This window comes from Pygoscelis adeliae, unplaced genomic scaffold, assembly GCF_000699105.1.
Source record: "Pygoscelis adeliae isolate BGI_AS28 unplaced genomic scaffold, ASM69910v1 Scaffold597, whole genome shotgun sequence".
In the NCBI taxonomy this organism is placed as follows: Eukaryota; Metazoa; Chordata; class Aves; order Sphenisciformes; family Spheniscidae; genus Pygoscelis; species Pygoscelis adeliae.
Window position 1 is genome coordinate 278069 of NW_008825148.1, and position 10582 is coordinate 288650.

A 10582-nucleotide genomic window follows, 5' to 3' on the forward strand; every position below is an offset into this window, starting at 1 on the left:
GGACTTTTGCTCCTAGCACGAGCCGGGTTCTTGTGCTGTGCAGACCTTTCCTGCTCTGCCCTGATGAGGAGCTGTTGGGGAGAAGCTCCAGGCAGGCTGCAGGGCTGCGTATTCCAGCGAGCACAGCGTAGTGCAAGCTGCAGAAACCCCGTGATACCGTCAGATGTTGCCCCTTCTTCGGGGACCCGGGTCGTAAGTGTGGTGAAAATAAATTGGGCTCATTCTTCCTGTGAATGCTGTGACCAGCATCATGGCCTGTATGTCGCAATATGTCCGCAATCTGTCATAGCTGGGTTTGTACAGTATTATGAACCCAAGCTCTGAAGGAAATGAACTCAGAAATATTCCGCTTAAAATACTGTACCAGATGGACTGCGTTTTCCTAACCTTTAGCTGGTTCCAATGTGCAAACAGTTAAGATTATAATGTTAACATTTTCTCAGATGTTTTATGTGCATATAAAATATTCTCAAAGAATGTGCTTTTGAATACAAGGTTTTATCGAATTACAATTTTACTAGAGTTTATAAAAACAGAAAAATATGTTTTCAGGGTGTTTGAGATGCTGCTGGCCTTTGTAGTAAACTCTGAAGCCCTTGCAGTGGAAGATAATTGCTGCTACATGGGAGATGTCTCTGGAATTTTTATGATTAGGTAAATGTGCTAATTCTTCAGTCCCGTATCTGGTCACCTCTGAAAACAGTTAACATAGGGACAGTTAATAATAAATATATTCCACCTCTGCACCAAAACCTTCTTTTGCTTTCTGTTAGGGGCTAAAGGCTTGGCTTCTGCAGACATCAATGGATTTGAATCAGATACTAAAAATACAACTTAAGAGCTCAGGGCAACTCTTCAATGGACTAAGTTGCTTAGCTTATCTCCCAGCAAGTGTAAGAATAGATCTCTCTTATCCTGCATGGCGATTTCAGCCTCTTGTAGACAGGCTTCCGGAGATGTTAAATGAGAATGTATTTCTTCCCTGGCTTAGCTGAAAATCTGAATCAAGAAAGGAGATAAACGGAATTTAATGGATGTTCATTTAAAGACATCTACTGTTGTGCTTTTGGAATAGAAAAGATGGCAAACACTGTAATCACTGGGAATCTTCTAGGTTTGCCATGTGAACATGAAGGCTACGCATGGAAATGTTGATCGTGTAATCTGTCCATTTCTGAAAGATCCATGTATTGGGTTACAGCATTTTATGATTCCATGCGTAAGTAGTTCATAATTTTAACAGGCTTATTTCTATTCAAAGACGGTGAATTAGAATAAGCCTGTTAAAATTATATAGTAAGCGTACATGAAATCATAAAGAAAGGTAATAAATTACTCTGTTAAAGAGAGAGAACCAGGCTCTGTCTCCACGCTGCACACCGTCAGCCAAGCCGAAGTGGCTCAGCCACTTCCAACAAAATGATGGTGCTTTTGCGGGCTGCACCTTCGGGAACCCATCCTTGCCTGCACCGCTGCTGCAAACAGAGGGAAGGGAAACCCTGTCTTGCACTTGTGCCAAACCCAGGCCTTTCAGCCTGGACACCCTGTGAAGGTCACGCAGCAGTGTATTTGCAAGTTGGGAAACTTAAACAGTCGGATTAGCTCACACAGCTCCAAGGAAAACAGCAATGCATAAAGCCAGACGGTCTGGAGAGCCTACCTGCCCATTCCTCTGTCTTGTGGTGGTGTTTTTCAGGGACTGCCCACCCTCAGCCCCCCAGTGCCATGGTGATTGCTTCAAGGCCACTGAAACAGAGCGGCAGGTTATTCCCTGCCTTGGGGAGAGGTCAGGGAGCTGGCAGAGGCAAAGCGCCTCGGGGCAGTGTGCAGAGGTCCGTGAACCAAACCCACGCAGCCCCCCAGCCCTGCTCCGGTTCCAAGAGCCTCTGGCCCCTGGCCCTGCTCTGGGAGGTGTCCCATGGGACGGGTGGTGCAGGCGCTGCCTGGGGAAGGTAATTTGAACCTGTACCGGTGGGTATCTCACTCAGTGTTTACAAAGAAAAAACAAGCGCAAAGAACAGGATTGTATTTGTTATTTGTAAGTCAAACCAGCTGTGATCTGAAGGCTGTGGATCCTGCCTCTGAGAAACACCGAACGTCACTGCTGCCTGCAGACGCTTTTCTCCTTGCGTCACCACAGGCTGGGCTTCCCTCGCTCTAACCCCCAGATGTCCATTTGCTGGGTGTTGCCAGACCCCAGTGGGAGCGCTGCTGCGGGGAGCCCTGCATGCCGCAGTGCTGCTGCGGGGAGCTGGCAGTACCTGCTCCGGGAGCAGCTCGGAGAAAGGGGAGGCTGCCAGCGCCTGCAGATGAGCGGGGACCCCGAAAGCCCGAGGCTCAGAAAAGCCCGACTGACTCGGGCGCTGACCCTAACCCTGCTCTGGCAGGGATCTCTCTGGGAAAAGCCAGCGATATGTGCTGCCTACTTGTCCAAGAGTGCCTGGGCGCTCCCGGGCACCCTCTGCAGCCACTCTGACACGTGGGGTGCTCGCACCAAAGGTCCTGCGTGCCATGGGGCTGCGCGGTGCCGCTCCTCTCCTGCTGAGACCTGCAGGCAAAGCTGAGATGCCGGAGGGTCACCAAGTCCTTGCTGTTAATGAGCACAGAGTTTTCCAGCCTGATGTGACCAAATACAGAAACTTGGGGCTCATGGGGGAGACAGAAGGACTTTGAAACAAAGGGTCTTTCAGGCCACCTCATGCAGTATAGATCCAACAGGACAAATCGAATTTACAGGCATAGCTTAGATTGGGAGATATGCTTGCAAAGCCAATTTGTTTCATTTTATAGGCTTGAAAGATTCTAAGTCGGGGCTCCCTGTATGGTTTGAATTAGGTTTGGATAGCAGTATTCTGGAAAGCTAGATCTGGAGAAGTTTTCACTCAGGGCGTTTGTAATCGAGTAGGGGCCATCTAGCATTTCTGCAATGCTTTCAAATAAAATATTCCATGTCTGCCCAAAAACGAAGCTTCCACATGGTTAAGAAAATGATGAATATGTGAAAATGGAGGTCTCTCTCCCATATTAAATATTTAGGAATAAGATTCCACACGTGTATCAACAGAGAAAGTGGGAATTTCAAAGGGTGCTGCTTTAAAAATAAAAAAAAAAGAAGGAAGCTCTAAGTAGCACCAAAAAATGAATTTTTTTTCCTCTACCAGTTTGTATCTGTGCTATTAACAAGGTTATCAGTTTTATTGTCTGTGACTGTGCAAAACATAAAAGCTGTAGGGAGCCGCTGTGTGAAACCTCAGCAGTGAAAAAGCTTTGTCGGGCAGACTGCAGGGTCTGCCAGGGGAGATGCTTCCCCAGGCCTTATGAAGGGCGCAGCCACTTTATTCTGAAGTTTCCAAGGGGCTATGTTGTGGCTGCTCCTGTCTCTGTGCAATGCAGCCACTGTCTGAGAACCAGACCCTCTACCAGTTCATACAGCAAAATTACGGCGTGGCAGTGCAATGCACAACAAACTTTTCTGTTTCAGCCCTCCTCTCTTACGTTCCTCGCACGTCGGGGTGACTATCCCAGCTCCGCTGCCATTGTGGTTCTGGCACTTCACCTCTCCTGGAGAGCAGGCCCACTGCTCTGCCCGTGCAGCCTGTGGACCCCCAGCATGCTCTGTCCCACGGGACCCGCCGCATCCGATGTGTCAGCATGAGCCGCACACAGACCTGGTGGTGGCTTGCAGTCGTTTGGTTTCCACCATCTACCCCGAGTCCCTCTGAGCTGCGGCAGTGCTCCCTCCTCCTGTTACCTGTGAGGAAGGACAGCCCTGGAGCATTTGTGAGGCGCCACAGCGTTTTGTTGGCGGTCTGAACAGGGGCTTGACTGCAGGGCTTGGAGCTGACGGGTCCGTGTCCTGACAGCGTCAGTCCTGGTTCAGGTGAACCCACTGAGATGCTCCCAGTGCCCTTCCCCGAGCCAGGACCGCCTGCGCACTCCATCTCATGCTGCTCGGCTGCACAACTCAAGCGACCAGCATCTTCCTCCTGGGCTGGTGGGAATCCATCTCACCCTTTCTCCATCATGAGGAGCCACCATGGCTCCCAAGCCTGTGAGCTCTGGGATGCATTTTTTGCCCTGCAAGCTGAAAGCAGCAAGAAGACCAGTTCAGCAGAGGGATAAGCCCCTGGCTCTCACTGCTGAGCTCAGCTGCCAGAAAAGTTCCCCGGGAAGTAGCACAATCTTTGTTTGGTCATTAAAGCAGAAAAAGAGAGAGAGAATCTTAGGAAATGCTTGAAACGATTAGGTGATCTTAACTCTAAGGAGCTAAACAAATGCAAAGCAATTCCACCCCCCAGCCCCTCGTGCTGCTGTAGAATGTAATCTCATTTCTAAACACACAATTACAGAAAATAAAAAGAAAAGAAAAGAATAATTAATTTCTGCTTCCTCATGCAAATCCTCTGACCAATCATTTAGGGATCAGGGGCAATTCAGCTTCTTGTGCAAATTCCAAACTGAAGGCCTGAAAAAAGCAAGTGAATGGATTTACTTTTCTAAGAACCAGAATTAACAAAGGTTCCATTTTCCATGGTTATGTGCCTGGCCAGACAGCCCTTGCTGACAAGCTCTCAAAAAACATGTGTTGGCCTGTTGAAAAGGCCCCAGTGTTGACTGACAGACAATTGAAGTGACAAATTGTTTCATTGTACTTGGCAGGGAGAGCGCTGTATTAGATAATTATGGTGAGGAGGGAAGCGACAGGTCACAGGTCAGAAGACACGTCTGACCCTGTTTTCTGAAAGCCCTGAAAGAAGCCCGCGCCCGGGAGAGCAGCATGACGCTGCTGGCAGTTTCTCTTTCCGTTGTGATGATTAAGAGCTAACGAAGATGGAGCAGGGACAGGCTTGCTCCCTGCTTGCCCTGGTTCTGGCTCCCGGGAAGCGGGTGCCGGGGTTCGGTGGTGGCTTGGTGCCATGTGCCGGCACGCGGTGCCGCAAGGGTGAGCTCTCCCATGGCGTCCGCTGCCCCTCGCCAGCTCCAGCGGTGCCCGATGAATCCTTCCGGCTGCCTTCAGCAGGGCGGATGGCCGCTGCTGCCCAGCGTGCATGGCTGTGGCGGTGCAGTCCTGGCGATGGCTCCATCTGACTGCGGTGAGGGCGGGCGGTGCTTCCCGGCACGGTGCTGGACATGCTTTGGGGTCGGCACAGGTGAAAAGGTGAGGATCCCATGGGAAAACAGAAAGCAAAGTGTAAATGGCTGAAACAGGCTAAGGAACATGGTCCTCGGCTATGTGGTCTCACCGCTGCACCTCAGCCCCTTCGCTTTGGACCAGTGGTTTTAGCATTTTGACGTGCAGCATGTCCCTAGGCAGGCATCCCTGCAGACAGCAAAGGCTGCAGCTGAAACGCTGTTAGCATCCCTTTAAATGGAGGCTAACAGCTACCTCAGTCTGTGCAGGGCAGTTCTGCCCTCAGTGCTCCGGAGCTCTGCCTGGTGCCAGCCAGGCCGGCAGCATCGGCCAGTGCCTGTGCAAGCACAAGCACCTTTTAGGCAGCACCAGACCCATTCCCACCCGACAACCCATGAGCATCTCGACAGGTCCATGTTTCAAACTGGCAGCAAAATGCACAATGTCCAGCTCTGAATCCCGTCCCAGGAAGGTCTCACTCGGGCATGGACACCTTCCTCCTCCAGCCCATACAGCTCAGCCTGCAAACACCAGCAGGACTAACCCGTGCTCACTGGGGCCTGTTTTTTTGCTGGCTGCAACAGAGTACAACTAATAATTATTGAAGCCTCTCTCCCACCATAGAATAAAATATGGCATGGAATCACAGCACAGCTACTCCATTGAGAGCGCTGCTCAACTGAGTAATACCAATAATTCAAAACAGATGAGCCAAAGGCTCGAACACTATAGACTTAGTATCCCGATCTGCCCTGACCCCTGGAACTTGCTGAAAGTTACCTTGAGACTCACCAGAGCTCTTTGTAACTTCTGTGAGGGTTATTTATTGCAAAGTCATAAATATTTGTTATGGATTTTCTCCATCAATCTACAAAATGAATTAGGTTAGAAAAAATTTATGTACTTGGATTTTGGGCATGTGTTTCTCAGGCAGGGGAGAAAAAGTAGGATCTCCATTGTGCGGAGGACGAGCTGCTGCAGAGCTTTGGGCTCTGCTGCCTGCGTTAATTAATTCCCTTCCACAAACAGTTTAAAATGCACAGTACAGTCGAGAAGGGGGGCAGAGGGAGGGAAGAGGTTCTTCTTTAAATCTCTCTTAAAATCTTCCATAAAATTATTTATTGGGGAAGGAAAAGTCTATTTCCCTCTCCTCCCTCCCGGATGCCCTCCCAGCCCATAAAAAACCTGAAATTCAGGGGCTGTTGTGCCCCAGGAAATCAACCTCAAGCCAACGTCTCCTAGTCTCCCTCAGAAGCTGGCACCAGCAACAGCTGGGTGCAATAGGGATGGAGGGAGAGTGCCCAGCCTCTTCCCTTCCCACCCCAAGGCACAGCTGCCTGGGGGCAAAGCCACCACGTTTTCCCACCCCTTAAAGAGAGGACACGGGAGCAGGGCTGTTCCTGCCCTGCAGGCACTTTTCTGGTGAATTACAAAGTTTTTATTCAGGAAAGCACTTAAGCAAGACCTTAAGTTCAAGGATGCTCTGAAGTTCCCCGGTGTGGTAGGATTTAGGCACTGGTGGACGTTGCACCCGGGTGGCTGAGCAGGGTCATGGCGGGAAGCAGGGCAGGCCCCGTGGCTCTGCCCCGGGGAAGCTGGGGTCAGCAGGGTGGAAGGAGAGCGTGGGTACAGGGGGGGTGAGCCAGGTGGTCCTTCGTCCTCGTGCTCCTGCCTGGCTGGAGAGAGCAGCTGAAAGTGTCGTGCCCTTTGGGTCGGCTCCTCCACCTCCAGGGCCTGGCACAGTCACCGGTGCTGCAGGATCCTCCTTGGCAGCTTTGAACGGCACAAAAGGTCTGCCCTGGTTTGTGGCGCCTGGTGGTTCTGCACAGCCATCCCTGCAGCCCTTGAGATTCCGGGTTTGCAACAAAATGGCAGCCTCCTATGTATCAGAGCTGCTTTTTCATGTGCTGATGTGAAGTGAAATACATTTTTTTCTCTTCAGGACTCAGGGGCTGTGTTTCTTCCTTGCATTAGTTTTACAGGAACCCCAGAAAATCCCAGAAGACCCCACAGGATCCCACAAATCATGCCGATACTTTTAAGCTGTTTGTACTCAGGCTAATGAGCTGCTATTTTAAGAGGTTATTGCTAACAATTAAATCTTACTGCATTTTTTTGGGTGGTTTTAGAATTGTTTGTAGCAGCTGTGCTTGTCCCGTATGTAATTTCAACAAGCTCAGGAGAGAATCTGCCTCAGTTCTCTGTGCTGGCTTTTCCCGATCCCCACATCGCCCAGTGTCTGTGAGCACAGACTAGGATGGGGAATGAGTACTTTGCCTGCAGGAGTGACCCGGGCAGGGTGGAAGCTGGCTAAATGCTTCTCCAGGCTGCGTTCCCCTGGGTCACTGCTCACAGTGGGATGACAGCCAGGGAACTCTCCCCTGCTTGCCTTCTGGGTCGCCTTTTCCAAGCTGCCCTCGTGGACTCTCCTCCCCTCCTTCTGCCTCCGCTCTGTGGCGATTCCCCCTTCCCTGACATGGTTTCCACCGTCTGTAGCTGCCCGAGCCCTTGCAGATGCCCCGCTGGCCCTGCAAACATGGACCTGTGCTGCGTCGGGGAGGGCTGGGCTGTACTCGCAGCAGACTGCGGGAGCTGCCCCGCAGGTGTCCAGGAACATGACTGGATGCAGTGCCTTTCCCTGCAGAGAGACAGGGTTTTACTCTTCCCCCTGCTTTTCTGAGCTCTGTCTCTAGCTGGGAGCAGTCCCTGAACCCTCGTTTTGCTTAAGAGCCTGCTGTGAGTGCAGGATCCTGCACGTCCTTTCCAACTGCTGCAAAGTGACTGCACGGGACCTGGCAGCCTGTGTGTCCCCTATGGTGATTCACACACGGGTGGTAAGTCCTGCTCTTCCATGTCTGTCTGTCCAGCCACCCAAAAGCTCTTGAAAAAGTTTGCATGAATGAACTGATCTAGCTTTGTTTCTGCTCCCATGGTTTGCCCTTTACCCTTTGGCCTTTGCCCGGCTCCATGGCCAGGAGAGTGAGGGGTTTGGCCACAGATCACTGCACAGCTGGCCAGATGCTCTCATAGAAGCACAATAAGCCGTGGCGGGGGCTTGCAGCTCCTCCTGCTCCCCAGCCCCGGGCAGTGGCATGCTTGGTAAAACACCAAACATGCCATTTTTCTCCCACTGCAAGGGAGACTTCAGCGCAGGTCCTGTGCGTGGGCTGTGCGCAATGCTGCCCCAGTGCCAGGGGAGATGGATGCTGCTTTCCCTCACATTCTTGGCACTGTGCCCCACCTCCATCCTGCTTTTCTTTCACTGTGCCTGTGCTGATGCAGCAAACCCGAGGCCCTGCCAGCCCTGGCTTTCACTCCTTGGTGTAAGCCCTTGGTGCCAGGGTGGATCTGGCAGCTCTCAGCCAGCGTGGGGGGGGACGGTGCCTGTGCTGCTGGTGCAGCCTGGCTCTCATGGGATGTTTGTGTGTGTCACTCAGCTGACGTGTGGCTGCAGGCAGAGAAGAACTGTCCTCTTAGTTCTGGCTTCATCTAGGACCTTTATTTTGCCTGCTGATGAGGCTCTGGGGTCTTGGTCTGCCTGCAGTGTCTCCAGTTGCAGGATTACTCTCTTGATGCTCTTCATGTCCCCCTTGCCCTGCTGAGCTGTGCCCGCCAGCCCAGCCTGAAGCTGGCTAGGGCACTGGCCAAGTGCCAAGAAGCTGAGCGCGTCTTGTGTGTGGGTACCAGTAAATGCCTGCCGTCCGGCCAGCTTGCTGGAAGGCAGCCGACAGGCTGGCGAAGGCACTCCTGATTGCCTGCTCTTCTCTCATGCATATCCCTAGGAAGAAACAGCTTCCCCTCTCATTTCTTGCCAATTGCATAGCTAGCTGGGACTCTGTCTTGTGCAGGTGATACCACTTTCCCTGCTCATAGGTAAGGTATAGATTACCTGGGTGTGCCAAAGACCTGTGTGGGGTTTTTTGTGTAGGTGTGTGTCCGGCGGCATCTAGATCGCAGTGAAAACCCAGGCTACGCATGCAAATCTGGGTATGTGCACAGCTGCTTGCTCGGGCACGTGTGCACACGTCTGCCTGCGGGCTGGCAGACGCCACAGAAAACAGGGTCTGGAGCAGATGATTCTGTGCTGGGTAACATGGTAGTGGAAAAAGTTGACAGAGGGAGCATGACACCAGGAGCTATTTGTTCAATCAATGATTTACCAGATGTGTACACTGTACTAAAGGCTTGTAAACATACTTTAATGGCCAGCTGTAAATCCAGGCAGTAGCAGTGCCAGCTTCATCTCTGTCGGACATGTTTTAGGAACAGCAGTGTAAGGGCTCTGAATCACTTTGTTATAGGCTCTGTCAGCTCTGCAATTGTGCATGTAAATCAAAGAACCAATGTCCTTAGGTCAAAATTATTTGAATGTCAGGAAAGGTTTTATGACCAGCAGCTTTTCCTTTTCTGGGTTCCCTGCAGTTTCTTGTCTTCCACAAACGGCATCTCCACAACATTGGGTTTCTGTCCCAGTGCCCCAAGTGCGTGGCTGTGTTTTCACTGACTACGTTGGAAGTCTCTTTTGTTAATCACTGAAGCAAAGCGTCATTAGTGAGAAGTGCAGAGTGTACACAAAGAGGAACTTGCCAAATTACTAATAAGCAGAAACTCCATCCATCTTAATGAGACAGGGTTAAGAAAATAGCAACCTAGAATATACACAATGGAGCCTTTCCACGTTGTTTATTTATTCATGTTAGAAAGTAGTTCAGAACTCCATCTCTGGTGCTGCTCGGAGATTGTCGCATGGTTTCCAAACCACAGGCTGCTTATGCTCTTGCAAATCATTAAGCATGAGAAAGATAAATAAATAAGTGGACGGATGGCTCAAAAAATTGTTAGAGGGAAGATAAATATCTGGCCTCCAATCAAATGAAACACTACCACAACAAAATGCTGGTTCCAGGCTCTCTTCACTGCTGAGCAAGTCAAGTTTGCACAGGGCAGCAGATGAAGAGAGTGCACTGCTCATGGCAAGGCTAGAAACCATCCCTGCAGGTTGGGGAAGGGATGCCGTGTGGTGCTGGTCACGCAGTGCTGGTCAGGCAGCGCCTGGCACGGGCAGCCGGCACTCCTGGGGTGCTGCCGCGCTGCCAGCTCCAGGCTTGCGCTCTGGACACCTGCACCAGTGCCATCTGCACTTCATTATGCAGCACAGAGGAGGGCTGGGAGGAAGCAGAGAGGGGCTTTCATTTGGGGAAAGTCAGGGAAAAATTACAAATCCATTTATTTTCTGGTTTTTGTTATGGAGGGTCCAAAGAAGAACTCCCAGAAACCCCAGCCAAAAGCCTGGCTTTCCTTCGAGGCTGAGAGACCCAGTGAGCTCTCAGACCCCCCAGGTAATTCACATACTTGCCCAGTGACTGATGTGGGTGCCTGTTAAGGAGCCTGTGGTCCCCTTGGGGTTTGGTCTGCCAGGTCTGCAAGACCAAAGGAAGAGCCGTGATGGGA